The 14945-nt window shown below is 38.3% G+C and overlaps 1 protein-coding gene across 2 annotated transcripts in view; it reads left to right on the top strand.

Moving 5' to 3' along the window:
* Positions 1-14945, top strand: part of kirrel3 (kirre like nephrin family adhesion molecule 3) — a 731102-nt gene that overhangs the window by 656741 nt on the left and 59416 nt on the right. The gene's annotated exons all lie outside the window — the stretch shown is intronic.

Below are 14945 nucleotides of genomic sequence, written 5' to 3'. Positions count from 1 at the left end.
GGAGGAATTGGTCCTGTTTTTTCCACAAATTCAAACCACTCCCATTTTATATTTCTTATCAGTCTCCTTTTTTGAAGTACATACTGAAATTCATATCTACTCTCCCCCTCAGACTTCAGGTGGTTGTAATCTACCTCCAACCTTTTTCATCACCCTCTTCTTTCCTTTCTGAATTCTCTGAAGCATGGATCACATTCTTTCTGTCCTATCACTGCCGCTCTCTCCTACTGGATGACTTCCTAGAGCATCCTTTGACTCCTTCCTCCCAGTCACTGAAAATGAATCATACCTATGCTCTAGAGGCCTTCCTCTGATCTGACTTCCCTCGATAACTATAGGCCAATCTCACTCCTGCCTTTCCATTCCAAGTTTCTTGAGCAGATTTTCTCCAACCAGTTGCTGAACTTTCTGCATACTAACCATCTTCTAGACCCCTTTCTAGACCTACACAGGTCACTCTACTCAAACAGCTCTAACAAAGCTCATCAACCATATACATGCTGTTAAGGACCAGTGACTAGGGCCTCTGCTCTTCTCTCTTTGCATCTCTCTCGCTCTTGGTGACCTCATTAAATCTTTTGTCTTCTACTATTATCTTTATGCAGATGACAGAGAGATCTTCCTTTCCTGCAATGATCTCAACCCTGCTATTCAGGAAAAAATCACTCAATGTTTTACTGCTGCTGCACCTTGGATGGCCACTTGCCACCTTAAGCTTAGCATGTCCAAGACTGATATGCTTATAGTCCCACCAAATTCTGGTCCCCTCCTTCTGTTTAACATTACAGTTGAAAATGTCACCCTACATACAATCCCCCAAGCCCAAGGCAGGTGTCTGGGTGTCACCTTGCCACTTTGTTCTAAGACACATTGCGAAGACATGCCCCTTCCTACTGTAACATATTACTAGCTGGTCTCCCTGAATCACATCTCCACCCACTAAATTAAATCCTCACTGCTGATGCTCCTTTGATCTCACCCACATCTAAATCACTCCCCTTCACCTCACTACCAAAATCTGGGTTCTGGCTTTCTGTCAAGTGGCGCATTAAATACAAAATTAGTATCCTGTCTTTCAGAGCCCTTCATTATTCTGCTTCACAACTAAAGAGTTATAAGCTTTCAAGTAGAGTCAAATCTCAACTGCCTCCCTCCAATTATATTTAACTAGAATAAAAACAGACCAAGCAAGACACAAAGTCAAAAGCATTTTTGCTTTCCCATTTGTCTGAGCCATGTGTGTCAGTTACAGCGTATGCCTCAATAAGCCAAAGGTAGGCTATTTAGGAAGCCCATTATATTACAATACTAGTATTCGAAACCTCGAAAATCTCGAATGTGCACCTAGTTAAGATGAAAATCAAAACTTAATTGTGTTCTACCTTTTATTTTCGCCACATTTCAAATTATTCTTGGAAAATCTAATTGAAAAATAGGTTGAAATCTGAATTTTTTGATCTTGAACATTTGATTTTCTGAAACTTACATTTATATTTGCAAGTTGTGTTGACTGACATTTGTGAATATGAGTTTGGTCTTGGTTTACAAAAAACTATAAAACAACAAAAATACAAATGCCTCCAAATGCCATGAAATACTTTTTATATGACAGCATGTGCTTAAGCCTTACTACCACACTATTACTTCATATACTTATCATATTATAAATGAAAAGTCATACTAATTAACTTAAAGGGACAGTAACACCAAAAAATGAAAGTGTATAAAAGTAATTACTATATAATGTAATGCTGCCCTGCACTGGTACAACTGGTGTGTTTTCCTTAGAAAGACAACTATAGTTTATATAAGTAAAGCTTCTGTGTAGCCATGGGGGCAGCCATTTACAGGAGAAAAGGCACAGGTTACTTAGCAGATAACAGATAAAACCCCATTATATTCTACAAAGCTTATCTGTTATCTGCGATGTGCCTGTGCCTTTTCTCCTTTTTCCCAGCTTCAGTGGCTGCCCCCGTGTTGACATAGCAGCTCATTTATATAAACTATAGTAGCGTTTCTGTTGCAAACTTACCAGTTTTACCAGTGCAGGGCAACAGTACATTATATTTTAATTACTTGAAAACACTTTAATTTTTTGGTGTTACTGTTCCTTTAAGGCATTGCCAAAGATGCATGAGCCATCTTTGGCAATGCATGAAATATCATCCCCTTACACATATCTGCAGATTTCCTTTATTACAGTTGTTGTTCAGTCCCAAAATAACACTCACACTGAGATAATGCAATAACAAGTAAGGGGTAGCAGTAAGGAGATATGCTAGTGGCATCACAGCGAGCCAGGATGAGGAATGCGCCACTTGGTTTTATCTTGCCGTGTTTTGCAATGTGATATTGTTTTCCTTCTACTCATGCTCTCTTATCAACAGCAGGAGTTTAATTACAATTAAATAGCTAGCAGAAAACAAAACCAGCAGTAAGAAAACTACACAGAGAGGGGATAAGTTGTTTGAAATTTAGAATTAAATCATGCATTGTGCAGCCAGCATTAGTTTCAGCACAGAAGTGGCTGAAAGAAGTTAGGCATCTTTGCTATCTGTTCTTGGCTAATTAGTAAGGCATCACAAATGCCCTAACATTATCATTTGAATTCTTTATGCCACTCTTCCAAACACAGAAACAAAGACATAGATTAGAGCTTGAAGGGATACTTGGTAGAACTGGTTAATAATGCTGTGTCAAATTATGAGGAGCACTAAGAAAAGCTCTGTATACAATACACAAAGGGGGCATTTATTAACATTCAGATTTTCTTGGTTTTAGAGTTTTTTGAAACCACTACTAATTTCTGTGAATGTCAATCATTTATCGAAAGAGCTGTATAGAAAAAACACAAATGAATAAAGACGCAGAAAAAAACACAAGCACTTGTTCATATTGCTGCACAAAAACAGCAAGTTTTTTGTATTGTCATACAAATGACAGGGTCAAGAAAAAGCCAAAAACCGTTAAAACCATGCAGCAAAGAAAGATTTTCCAATTGTAAAAATGACATTTGCCATGGATTTGTACAAGATCCAGGCAGGTTTAAGATGGCATATTTTTGCTTTCAGGTTTTCTGCAATTTTGTCGCATCATAAATCATGAAAAAATCATGTTTTTTTCTGTGACAAAATCATATTTTGTCGCCAAAAAAAAACAAATTGTGAAAAAATTGAGCATTAGTAAATCCCCCTTAATGTATTTTTTAAAGCACAAGTAGAAGTACTGTATATTATTACTATCCCCTTTATGAACATTAGTTTAAAGAAATGTGTATAGTTTGTTATTTATTGCTCTACACAGGGTAAAATCTTAAATTGAAAGTATGCTTCTCTAGCTGAACATAATGAAAAACAAATCCCCAGTCCACAGAGAAGCCCTCTGTATAAACTAATACGTCCTAGCTAGAGGCTGTTAGGCTGTGAGCTGCTTATTATAAGGGTATTTCTCAGTCTTCCGTCTGGGCTGTCACTAGTTTGTGAAATTTGCCAAGTAGACAGAGCATTTGGATTGTTAACAAATAAGGGCTCATTTATGTCTGCAAGCACAATTGGCAGCTTGCGCTTTCCCCCACAGAGAACTGAGACTAAAGCCACTTTCATTTAAGGTACTTGCATCAAAATGTGCTCTTTGTACTTCCATATTGTTGTGCTTGATGCCGCTTAGACCTTTTGGCCTTTCCTTCCAAATCAGGCACTGCTGTACCTAATGGCGCAGGGGAACACCAGAGCTGCTGCTGCTTCCAGACCAGACTGTAGGTTTTCCTCAGCCCCTGTGTCAATAGACTCACTACACACATCACTAGCACACCAAACATTACAATTGATGCCAGGAAGACTTTAAAAATATTTACGCAATTGCATCCTGCACCGAAGTGCATTTGCAACAATTTTGGCAAACTGTGGTACATTTGGCCCAATTGCTTTGTAGAAGAAAATGGTGCATTGTGGAAGAAAATGGTGCATTGTGGGGTGTAGCATTGATGTACTTTAAATTATATGCAGAAAAAGCTCCATGACATAGTCAATGAAATTTTTGTTCCATTGCAGTCAAAGAAGTAAGCACAAGCAATGGTGATATAAGTATAGTGACCTTAATATCTTGCCCACATACTGACCACTCAGTCACATGCAATCCAAATTCTCAGCCTGCAAATAAAAGTGAATAACCCAGCAATTTGTGGGCAGCTAAATGCATCAAGATATACCACAGTATAAATTTCAGTAACAGAATTAGAACCGCAATGGTCACATACAGTATATTACATTTAGCAGAACCTTACTGGAGGGCCACGTTGCAAGTCTGAATAAGAAAATTACAATATTTTCTCATATATGTATATTATTTATAAAATAGGTGAAAAGTAAGTTGTAATAATTAAAGGAGAAGGAAAGGAAAAAACAAAGTAAGCTTTGTCAGAAAGGTAAATCTAAATACAGCCATAAGCACTCACAGAAAAGCTGCAGAGAGTCCTCTATCAAAAGAAATACAGGATTTATTTTCTTCTTTTTGTTTTTCTTCCTGCTTTCAGAAAAATCCTTCAGGGCACCGGCAGGAGTCTGCTTAGTTTGCTCCTCTCTCCCTCCCTTCTCCTCCTCCCCCTCCCATCAGAATTTGCACCCTGTCCCATGAGAATTTGCTGTGTAAACACAGTTGAGCCTCAGCACGGAAGCTACTGAGGCCAAGCTAAAATGGCAGCTGCTATCTTAAACAAACAGAGGGAACTTGTAGGGCTGTTTACTCATGTATGGTTAAAATTTCTGCAGAATTAATGTAGCATTCTAGCTTATTATTATTATGGCTAATCTAATGGCAGTAAAATACCAAAATGCCTTTCCTTCAACTTTAAATGTAAAGAAACATGCTTTAAATCCAACACAATATTTGAAATATGGGATCAGCTGTAATTTTAAAAAGGGTATGCTAATATACTATTTGTCTGTCATATGGTGATGTTTCCAATAATGACATTGGTAACTAGCAGCAACTGCCACAACTTAAGTTTGCTCTCGTCAGATACAGAGAAAAGATGCAGTAAGCCACTTTGCTTTAAAATGAGTAGATATAAAAGATCATTTGTGCCATGCATCTGGCTATAATATGCTTTCTGTAGGTTGCTGTTAAGCCATAGAAATATGTGGAAAAGACAACATGCAATTTATTGATCTTATATATCACATTACAGGTTATTGCAGCAATAAACCTAAGGAAATGGTTGATTTGTCCATTCAGAACAAGGTGACACAATAACAAACCATCTAGGACTTAAAATCCATAAAATCTTTTCCTACTATCACAGGGTGACAAATAAACACTGTAAAGATCTATAGTGCAGAAATGCTGTCCATTCTACCTCAGCATGATAAAGGGTGACCTATGGCCAAAAACTGGATCATTACAATTACAGTCTGACATTGCTATGCAGTTCTGTCCTTACATCATAACCTAAAAGCGGGTCTAGTATTCTAGCCATAACAATAAATCTCATCTCAACAAGGAAACCAATCTGCTATAATACAGAAAACCAAAAGTTAGAAACAAAAAATACTGTAATTTACCTGTAATTTATTGAATTCACCAACTGAATGTACCTGTAAAACAATATATGCAACTCTTTACACGTGTTTACAGTCTAAAGCAGGTAAGAAGTTAATATAAAGCTCACAAATATATAGTTAAAGACATTTCATAGGCCCCTTTTTGGCAGCCAGTATCACTGATCAAACGTTCATCTGCAGTGTTGAAAGTCATGAACTACTGTAGATCATCATACAGGATGATCTTAAATATCTCTGCTTCTGGGGAGATGTCCCACTGAAGGATTTTAACTGGCTTTTGAGGTCATATGTTGCTTTATGAAAATGACTTCATTTGTGCAGAGACTGTGACAATTAATGTGTTAGGGAACCAAAAATTACCCACAATCCAGTATGTTTTCTTGCCATCTATTTTGTGATGACTAGATATCAGGGAAAGTCCTAAGAGGGTATAAATATAATTCAATAAGGTCTCATTGATGTAATTTATCTTACACTCCCTTGTTTAACAGAGCAGTTTTAGAAGCCTCCATCAAAGTATTAATGCTATTAAAATATACATTTAGAGTCTATTAAGACATTTACACAGCTGAATGATAAGATCCAGATTTACATGACTTAAGAGATGTAGTTATAGCATAGTCATCTATATTCTACATAAACTACAAACTGATGCTCAATTGATACCCCTGAAAATAATTGTCATGTTCTGCAATAATGAAAAAATACTATATTACTGATCCATCCATAGCATCTTGATGTGCTTTGTTAATGACTGCCTAATATTACAACACCCCCTGCTGCCTGCTCAGAAACTCCTTTCTGCTCCAGTTGCTGCTGCTTCCCATTGTTTAATTTTTCTTTCTTTGCATTTGTACCGAATCACTGAGGTTTCCTGGGATTTTATGACTCAATTTCCACACTTTCTTTAGCTTGGTCTGCCGAGAAAAGACAGATGCAGCTGGCTGCTGTGCATTTTTTCTTCTTCTCCTTTATTTTTCCTGCCTCTGTTGCCCTGGGGATTTGTAAGTGAAGTGTGTTGCCACTGTGCTGCTGAAAACATTTTTGCTGGATGAAATATACACTGCCAGTTAAAGAATTGGGAGACTGAGACAATTCAACATTGGATCAAACCTCCAGTATGCTGGACTAGCCATCTAACAAATTAATAATTTAACAGGTTATGAAGCATATGTAGGCTAACAAAAATTAACTGACCGCTGTGTCTTTGCCAATACTTTGATGGTGTAATTGAAAAAGAAATATTAATAACTATTTATAAGACTATCTATATACAATTTATATTGATTTATTTACAAAATACAGAATTGTAACTACAGCATCGACCATTAAGCAAATGCCATCTCACAAAATAATATATCAACATACTAACTGTAAATTAGTAATAGCCCTGGATATTATGCTTGTTCAATAAATTCTCAAACCTCTCTCTTAAACACATTAATCAATTCTGCAATCACAACATCACCAGGCAGGGCATTCTACAACATTCATGCCCTAATGGAAGAACCACTGCTTTAACTCAAAGAGCTCTTCCTATAGTCTAAAGGGGTGGCCTCTGATGTGCTTTATGTCTATAATGTCCTCTATTGTACTTGTAAAAAGTAATCATATCCCTTTGCTAGCTCCTTTATTCCTGGGGAAACATCCTCCTGGAACATGTTACCAGTTTAGTTGCATGTCTCTGAACCCTCTCTAGCTCTTTAATAGCCCTTTTAAGGACTGAAACCCAAAACTGCACTGCATTTTCCAGGTAAGGCCTAACCAGGGACCTTTAAAGAGGCAAAACTATGTTTCCATCCATCGAGTTAATGGCCTTTTATATGCAAGACAGTATTTTATTTGCTTTGTTTGCAACTAAATGAAACTGTCTAGAGTTAAACAGCTTGTTATCCACAAAAATGCACAAAAAGTGCATAACCTTGCATTTATCAACATTGAACTTAATTTGCCAGTTTACCGCTAAGTTTTTCATTTGTCTGATCTTTCTGCAAATTGTCAAACATAGAGACAGTACTTTCAATGCACACCCTAATAAGTTAAAAATTAAAGGGCCTAGGGCAGACCCCTACTATACTCATTTAGCAACACTGGCCCCATTAGTAAATGCCCTATTTAGCACCACTCTTTGTAATCTATCCTTCAGACAGTTCTCCATAAAAATACAAATATTATGCTCCAGGCTAATTTTCCTTCATTTAAGCAGAAACCTTCTGTGTAGTACTGTATCAAAAGCTTCAGCAAAGTCTACATTGATCACATTCACTGCCATCCCAGAGTCTAAGTCCCTGCTCATCTCCTCACAGAAGGCAATTAAATTTATCTATTACTCATAAAACCATGCTGGCAAAAAAATTGTAATTTTCAGTGTATTCAAGTACTGTAATCTTATCATCTGTATCTTATCTATCTGTAACTTATCTTATCTACTTCTCTCAGCCCTTCGCTTTTATGCCTGGCTGAGAGAAGCAGATCCGCTTCCGTACGCCGCTCTGTGTGCATGCACTATAATCTATGGCAATAGCCTCTGTTTGACCACACAGAGTGGTGTGGATCGGCAGTCGGCCTGAAAAATGATCGCTTTCACGCAGGGCTGAGAGAAGCGGATTAACGCTTCGTCTGCCCTCACCTTTACTGCACAAGACTTTTCCACCACTGACATCAAACTAACAGGCCTGTAGTTTTCAGGTTGAGATGGAATCTTTATTTAAGTAGGGGCATCACACTAGCAATTCGCCAGTCCCTCAGCATTATGCCAGACAGCAAGGAATCCTGAAAATTTGAAGAGTGAAGAGGTTTGGCAATCACATATAAAATTGTTTAGCACCCTGGGATGAATAACACGAGGTCCTAGACCTTTGTTTACTTTTACATGTTCTAGTCTCTTTTGAAATTCCCATGCATCAATAGTTATATTATTTGAATTGGGTCTGTTAAAAACAAACTTTTTTCAGCTGGTTCTTTAGTTTTGTAGACAGATGAGAATTAACAGTTCCAAAATTGTCATGAAAGTGACAGAATCCTTGCATTTAAACATGAAAAATTCTGTTTTTTCAACAAGAAGGGTGACACAAATCCTTGCCTTAACCCTTTCCCTGCCACCCACGTAGGTACTACGTTGTTTTAAAAAAGGCAGTTTCCTGCCAACACCGTAGTACCTACGTTTTCCCTCCCTGTGCCATTCTCTCTGCATCGGCGGCAAAAGCCGCCGGTGCAGAGAGATAGAAGTGCCCCAAACCCCTTCGGCAATGAGCCGAGGGGGTTGGGGGGGATGGTCCTGCGATGCGATTGACGCAGGACCATCCTACAAGCAGCAGATGCGATCGCATCGCATCTGCTGCTTGTACTGCTTCCTGCTTCCCCCCTGAGCCGCCTCCTACCTACTTCCTTCAGACGGCTGCAGCATGGAGGAGCTGGGAAACGATCTGATCTTCAGGACAGGTAAGTGTGACTTTATTTTTGTTTATACACACTTTTACACACACTTACATACATTTATACACATTTATACACACATACAACACAATTTAGCACAGGTTTTTTTTTTTTTAATTTTTTTTTTCCCCACTTTGCACACTTATATACACTCATATACACTCATATACACTCATATACACACTGTCACACAACTTTTACATGTGCACATGTATACACAAACTCCCAAAAACTTTTTAAAAATTTTTTTATTTTTTTTTCATTTTACTTCTTTTTTTTTTTTATTTCCCCCAAAAACTGTTTATTTTGACAGCGTGACTATTGGATCAGATATTCTGACCACTAATTATGCTGTTGTGTGACTTATTTTGTTGTTTCATTGATTTGCACATTTTTATCCCTATATTAGTATTCCTGATCTGTTTTTAGCATAGCTTTGCCATGTGTAACTTTGGTGTACAAAAATAACTTTACCTATTTTGAATTCATCAGAATGTGTACTTTCCAAAAATATATGGTTTTCTGGGGGTCCCTGTGTAGTTTGGGGGTCTTACTGCATATAATAGGCCGTCAGGGGGCTCTGTGTGCAAAAGCTGAGCTGGCAGGCGAGAAATCCTTATGCGCTATTTTCATTTTGGGGTCAGTACATACCGCAGACTTTGGTATATCTATGCATATTGGGCATCAATCTGTTCAGTAGGCCTCTGGTGTTCCTATTTGGGGTGAGTTGCCTTTGTACGCAAGAAATTGTGTGAGATAAATGCGGCAAACTGCAACATTTTCATGCGATTTTCTCAATAGTCATAAAAACCACTAACTTTAGGAAAGCTTTGCAGATGGGTACTTTGGTGTAGAAAGGACTCTTTACCCTTGTTGGATTTGTCAGAATGTGTACTTTCCAAAAATATATGGTTTTCTGGGGGTCCCTGTGTAGTTTGGGGGTCTTACTGCATGTAATAGGCTGTCAGGGGGCTCTGTGTGCAAAAGCTGAGCTGGCAGGCGAGAAATCCTTATGCGCTATTTTCATTTTAGGGTCAGTACATACCGCAGACTTTGGTATATCTATGCATATTGGGCATCAATCTGTTCAGTAGGCCTCTGGTGTTCCTATTTGGGGTGAGCTGCCTTTGTACGCAAGAAATTGTGTGAGATAAATGCGGCAAACTGCAACATTTTTATGCGATTTTCTCAAATGTCATAAAAACCACTAACTTTTGGAAAGCTTTGCAGATGGGTACTTTGGTGTAGAAAGTACTCTTTACCCTTGTTGGATTTGTCAGAATGTGTACTTTCCAAAAATATATGGTTTTCTGGGGGTCCCTGTGTAGTTTGGGGGTCTTACTGCATATAATAGGCCGTCAGGGGGCTCTGTGTGCAAAAGCTGAGCTGGCAGGCGAGAAATCCTTATGCGCTATTTTCATTTTGGGGTCAGTACATACCGCAGACTTTGGTATATCTATGCATATTGGGCATCAATCTGTTCAGTAGGCCTCTGGTGTTCCTATTTGGGGTGAGCTGCCTTTGTACGCAAGAAATTGTGTGAGATAAATGCGGCAAACTGCAACATTTTTATGCGATTTTCTCAAATGTCATAAAAACTACTAACTTTAGGAAAGCTTTGCAGATTGGTACTTTGCTGTAGAAAGGACTCTTTACCCTTGTTGGATTTGTCAGAATGTGTACTTTCCAAAAATATATGGTTTTCTGGGGGTCCCTGTGTAGTTTGGGGGTCTTACTGCATATAATAGGCTGTCAGGGGGCTCTGTGTGCAAAAGCTGAGCTGGCAGGCGAGAAATCCTTATGCGCTATTTTCATTTTGGGGTCAGTACATACCGCAGACTTTGGTATATCTATGCATATTGGGCATCAAACTGTTCAGTAGACCTCTGGTGTTCCTATTTGGGGTGATTTGCCATTGTATGCAAGAAATTGTGTGAGATAAATGCGGCAAACTGCAATATTTTTATGTGATTTTCTGAAATTTCATAAAAACTGCTAGCTTTAGGAAAGCTTTGCAGATTGGTACTTTGCTGTAGAAAGGACTCTTTACCCTTGTTGGATTTGTCAGAATGTGTACTTTCCAAAAATATATGGTTTTCTGGGGGCCCCTGTGTAGTTTGGGGGTCTTACTGCATATAATAGGCTGTCAGGGGGCTCTGTGTGCAAAAGCTGAGCTGGCAGGCGAGAAATCCTTATGCGCTATTTTCATTTTGGGGTCAGTACATACCGCAGACTTTGGTATATCTATGCATATTGGGCATCAAACTGTTCAGTAGGCCTCTGGTGTTCCTATTTGGGGTGATTTGCCATTGTATGCAAGAAATTGTGTGAGATAAATGCGGCAAACTGCAATATTTTTATGTGATTTTCTGAAATGTCATAAAAACCGCTAGCTTTAGAAAAGCTTTGCAGATTGGTACTTTGGTGTAGAAAGGACTCTTTACCCTTGTTGGAATTGTCAGAATGTGTACTTTCCAAAAATATAGGGATTTTAGGGGTCACCCTACATTTCTGCAGCTTCTACCCCTCTGCCATGTGTTTATGAATTAGGTAAAGATAAGCCATGAAATTAGTGTGCACAAGGTATATTTGGGGGTCTCTAAGTGCCATGTGCTTTGATAAACCTATGTACAGTGGGCATCAAACTGTTCAGTAGACCTCTGGGTTCATATTTAGGGTGTTTTATCTTGGTACCTAATGACCTGTACAAAATAAGATGCTGTATAGTGGAAGTTTTGAGGTGATTTTTGGAAATTCCATAAAAATCATCAAACTTAGGAAAGCTTTATGGCTTGGTACTTTGGAGTAGAAAGACATGGGTACCCATTTTAGATTCGGGGGGATGTGTACTTTCCAGAAATATATGACTTTCTGGGGTGAATGTACTTTTTACTAGCATTATCCCACATATAATGATGTAAATGTGTTGATTTTGCAGGAGCTGAAATGACAGAAATGATAGATCATAGGGGGGTATGTTCTCATTGGGGCCCCTACATGCCACATACTTAGGTAAACCTATACATATTGGGCATCAAACTGTTCAGTGGGCCCCTGGCGTTCATATTTAGGGTGTTTTATCTTGGTACCTAATGCTATGTGGGAGATAAGATTCTGGAAACTGGAAGCTTTGTGTGGATTTTTGGAAATGTTATCAAAATTGCCAACTTTAGGAAAGCTTTGCAGCTTGGTACTTTGGAGTAGAAAGACATGGGTACCCATTTTAGATTCGGGGGAATGTGTACTTTCCAAAAATATATGGCTTTCTGGGGTGAATGTACTTTTTACTAGCTTTATCCCACATGTAATGATGTAAATGTTGATTTTGCAGAAGCTGAAATGACAGAAATGACAGTACATATGGGTATATGTTCACATTGGGGCCCCTACATGCCACATACTTAGGTAAACCTATACATATTGGGCATCAAACTGTTCAGTAGACCTCTGGGGTTCATATTTAGGGTGTTTTGTCTTGGTACCTAATGACCTGTAGAAAATAAGATGCTGCATAGTGGAAGCTTTGAGTGGATTTTTGGAAATGTTATCAAAATTGCCAACTTTAGGAAAGCTTTGCGGCTTGGTACTTTGGAGTAGAAAGACATGGGTACCCATTTTAGATTCGGGGGAATGTGTACTTTCCAAAAATATATGGCTTTCTGGGGTGAGTGTACTTTTTACTAGCTTTATCCCACATGTAATGATGTAAATGTTGATTTTGCAGAAGCTGAAATGACAGAAATGACAGTACATATGGGTATATGTTCACATTGGGGCCCCTACATGCCACATACTTAGGTAAACCTATACATATTGGGCATCAAACTGTTCAGTAGACCTCTGGGGTTCATATTTAGGGTGTTTTGTCTTGGTACCTAATGACCTGTAGAAAATAAGATGCTGCATAGTGGAAGTTTTGAGGTGATTTTTGGAAATGCCATAAAAATCGTCAAACTTAGGAAAGCTTTATGGCTTGGTACTTTGGAGTAGAAAGACATGGGTACCCATTTTAGATTCGGGGGAATGAGTACTTTCCAAAAATATATGACTTTCTGGGGTGAATGTACTTTTTACTAGCTTTATCCCACATGTAATGATGTAAATGTTGATTTTGCAGAAGCTGAAATGACAGAAATGACAGTACATATGGGTATATGTTCACATTGGGGCCCCTACATGCCACATACTTAGGTAAACCTATACATATTGGGCATCAAACTGTTCAGTAGACCTCTGGGGTTCATATTTAGGGTGTTTTGTCTTGGTACCTAATGACCTGTAGAAAATAAGATGCTGCATAGTGGAAGTTTTGAGGTGATTTTTGGAAATGCCATAAAAATCGTCAAACTTAGGAAAGCTTTATGGCTTGGTACTGTGGAGTAGAAAGACATGGGTACCCATTTTAGATTCGGGGGAATGTGTACTTTCCAAAAATATATGACTTTCTGGGGTGAATGTACTTTTTACTAGCTTTATCCCACATGTAATGATGTAAATGTTGATTTTGCAGAAGCTGAAATGACAGAAATGACAGTACATATGGGTATATGTTCACATTGGGGCCCCTACATGCCACATACTTAGGTAAACCTATACATATTGGGCATCAAACTGTTCAGTAGACCTCTGGGGTTCATATTTAGGGTGTTTTGTCTTGGTACCTAATGACCTGTAGAAAATAAGATGCTGCATAGTGGAAGTTTTGAGGTGATTTTTGGAAATGCCATAAAAATCGTCAAACTTAGGAAAGCTTTATGGCTTGGTACTGTGGAGTAGAAAGACATGGGTACCCATTTTAGATTCGGGGGAATGTGTACTTTCCAAAAATATATGACTTTCTGGGGTGAATGTACTTTTTACTAGCTTTATCCCACATGTAATGATGTAAATGTTGATTTTGCAGAAGCTGAAATGACAGAAATGACAGTACATATGGGTATATGTTCACATTGGGGCCCCTATATGCCACATACTTAGGTAAACCTATACATATTGGGCATCAAACTGTTCAGTAGACCTCTGGGGTTCATATTTAGGGTGTTTTGTCTTGGTACCTAATGACCTGTAGAAAATAAGATGCTGCATAGTGGAAGCTTTGAGTGGATTTTTGGAAATGTTATCAAAATTGCCAACTTTAGGAAAGCTTTGCGGCTTGGTACTTTGGAGTAGAAAGACATGGGTACCCATTTTAGATTCGGGGGAATATGTACTTTCCAAAAATATATGACTTTCTGGGGTGAATGTACTTTTTACTAGCATTATCCCACATAAATGATGTAAATTTATTGATTTTGCAGAAGCTGAAATGATAGATCATATGGGGGTATGTTTTCATTTGGGCCCCTACATGCCACATACTTAGGTAAACCTATACATATTGGGCATCAAACTGTTAAGTGGGCCCCTGGCGTTCATATTTAGGGTGTTTTATCTTGGTACCTAATGCTATGTGGGAGATAAGATGCTGGAAACTGGAAGCTTTGAGTGGATTTTTGGAAATGTTATCAAAATTGCCAACTTTAGGAAAGCTTTGCGGCTTGGTACTGTGGAGTAGAAAGACATGGGTACCCATTTTAGATTCGGGGGAATGTGTACTTTCCAAAAATATATGGCTTTCTGGGGTGAATGTACTTTTTACTAGCATTATCCCACATGTAATGATGTAAATGTTGATTTTGCAGAAGCTGAAATGACAAAAATGACAGTACATATGGGGGTATGTTCACATTGGGGCCCCTACATGCCACATACTTAGCTAAACCTATACATATTGGGCATCAAACTGTTCAGTGGACCCCTGGCATTCATATTTAGGGTGTTTTATTTGGTTACTTTATGACCTTTAGGAGTTAAGATACTATAGACTGGAAGCTTTGAAGCGATTTTAAAAAAATTTCACAAATTTTGATAAAAACCAATAACTTTAGGAAAGCATTGCGACTTGATAGTTTG

The sequence above is a fragment of the Xenopus tropicalis genome, chromosome 7, assembly GCF_000004195.4.
Source record: "Xenopus tropicalis strain Nigerian chromosome 7, UCB_Xtro_10.0, whole genome shotgun sequence".
NCBI lineage: Eukaryota > Metazoa > Chordata > Amphibia > Anura > Pipidae > Xenopus > Xenopus tropicalis.
This window is presented reverse-complemented; position numbering and strand designations above follow the sequence as displayed.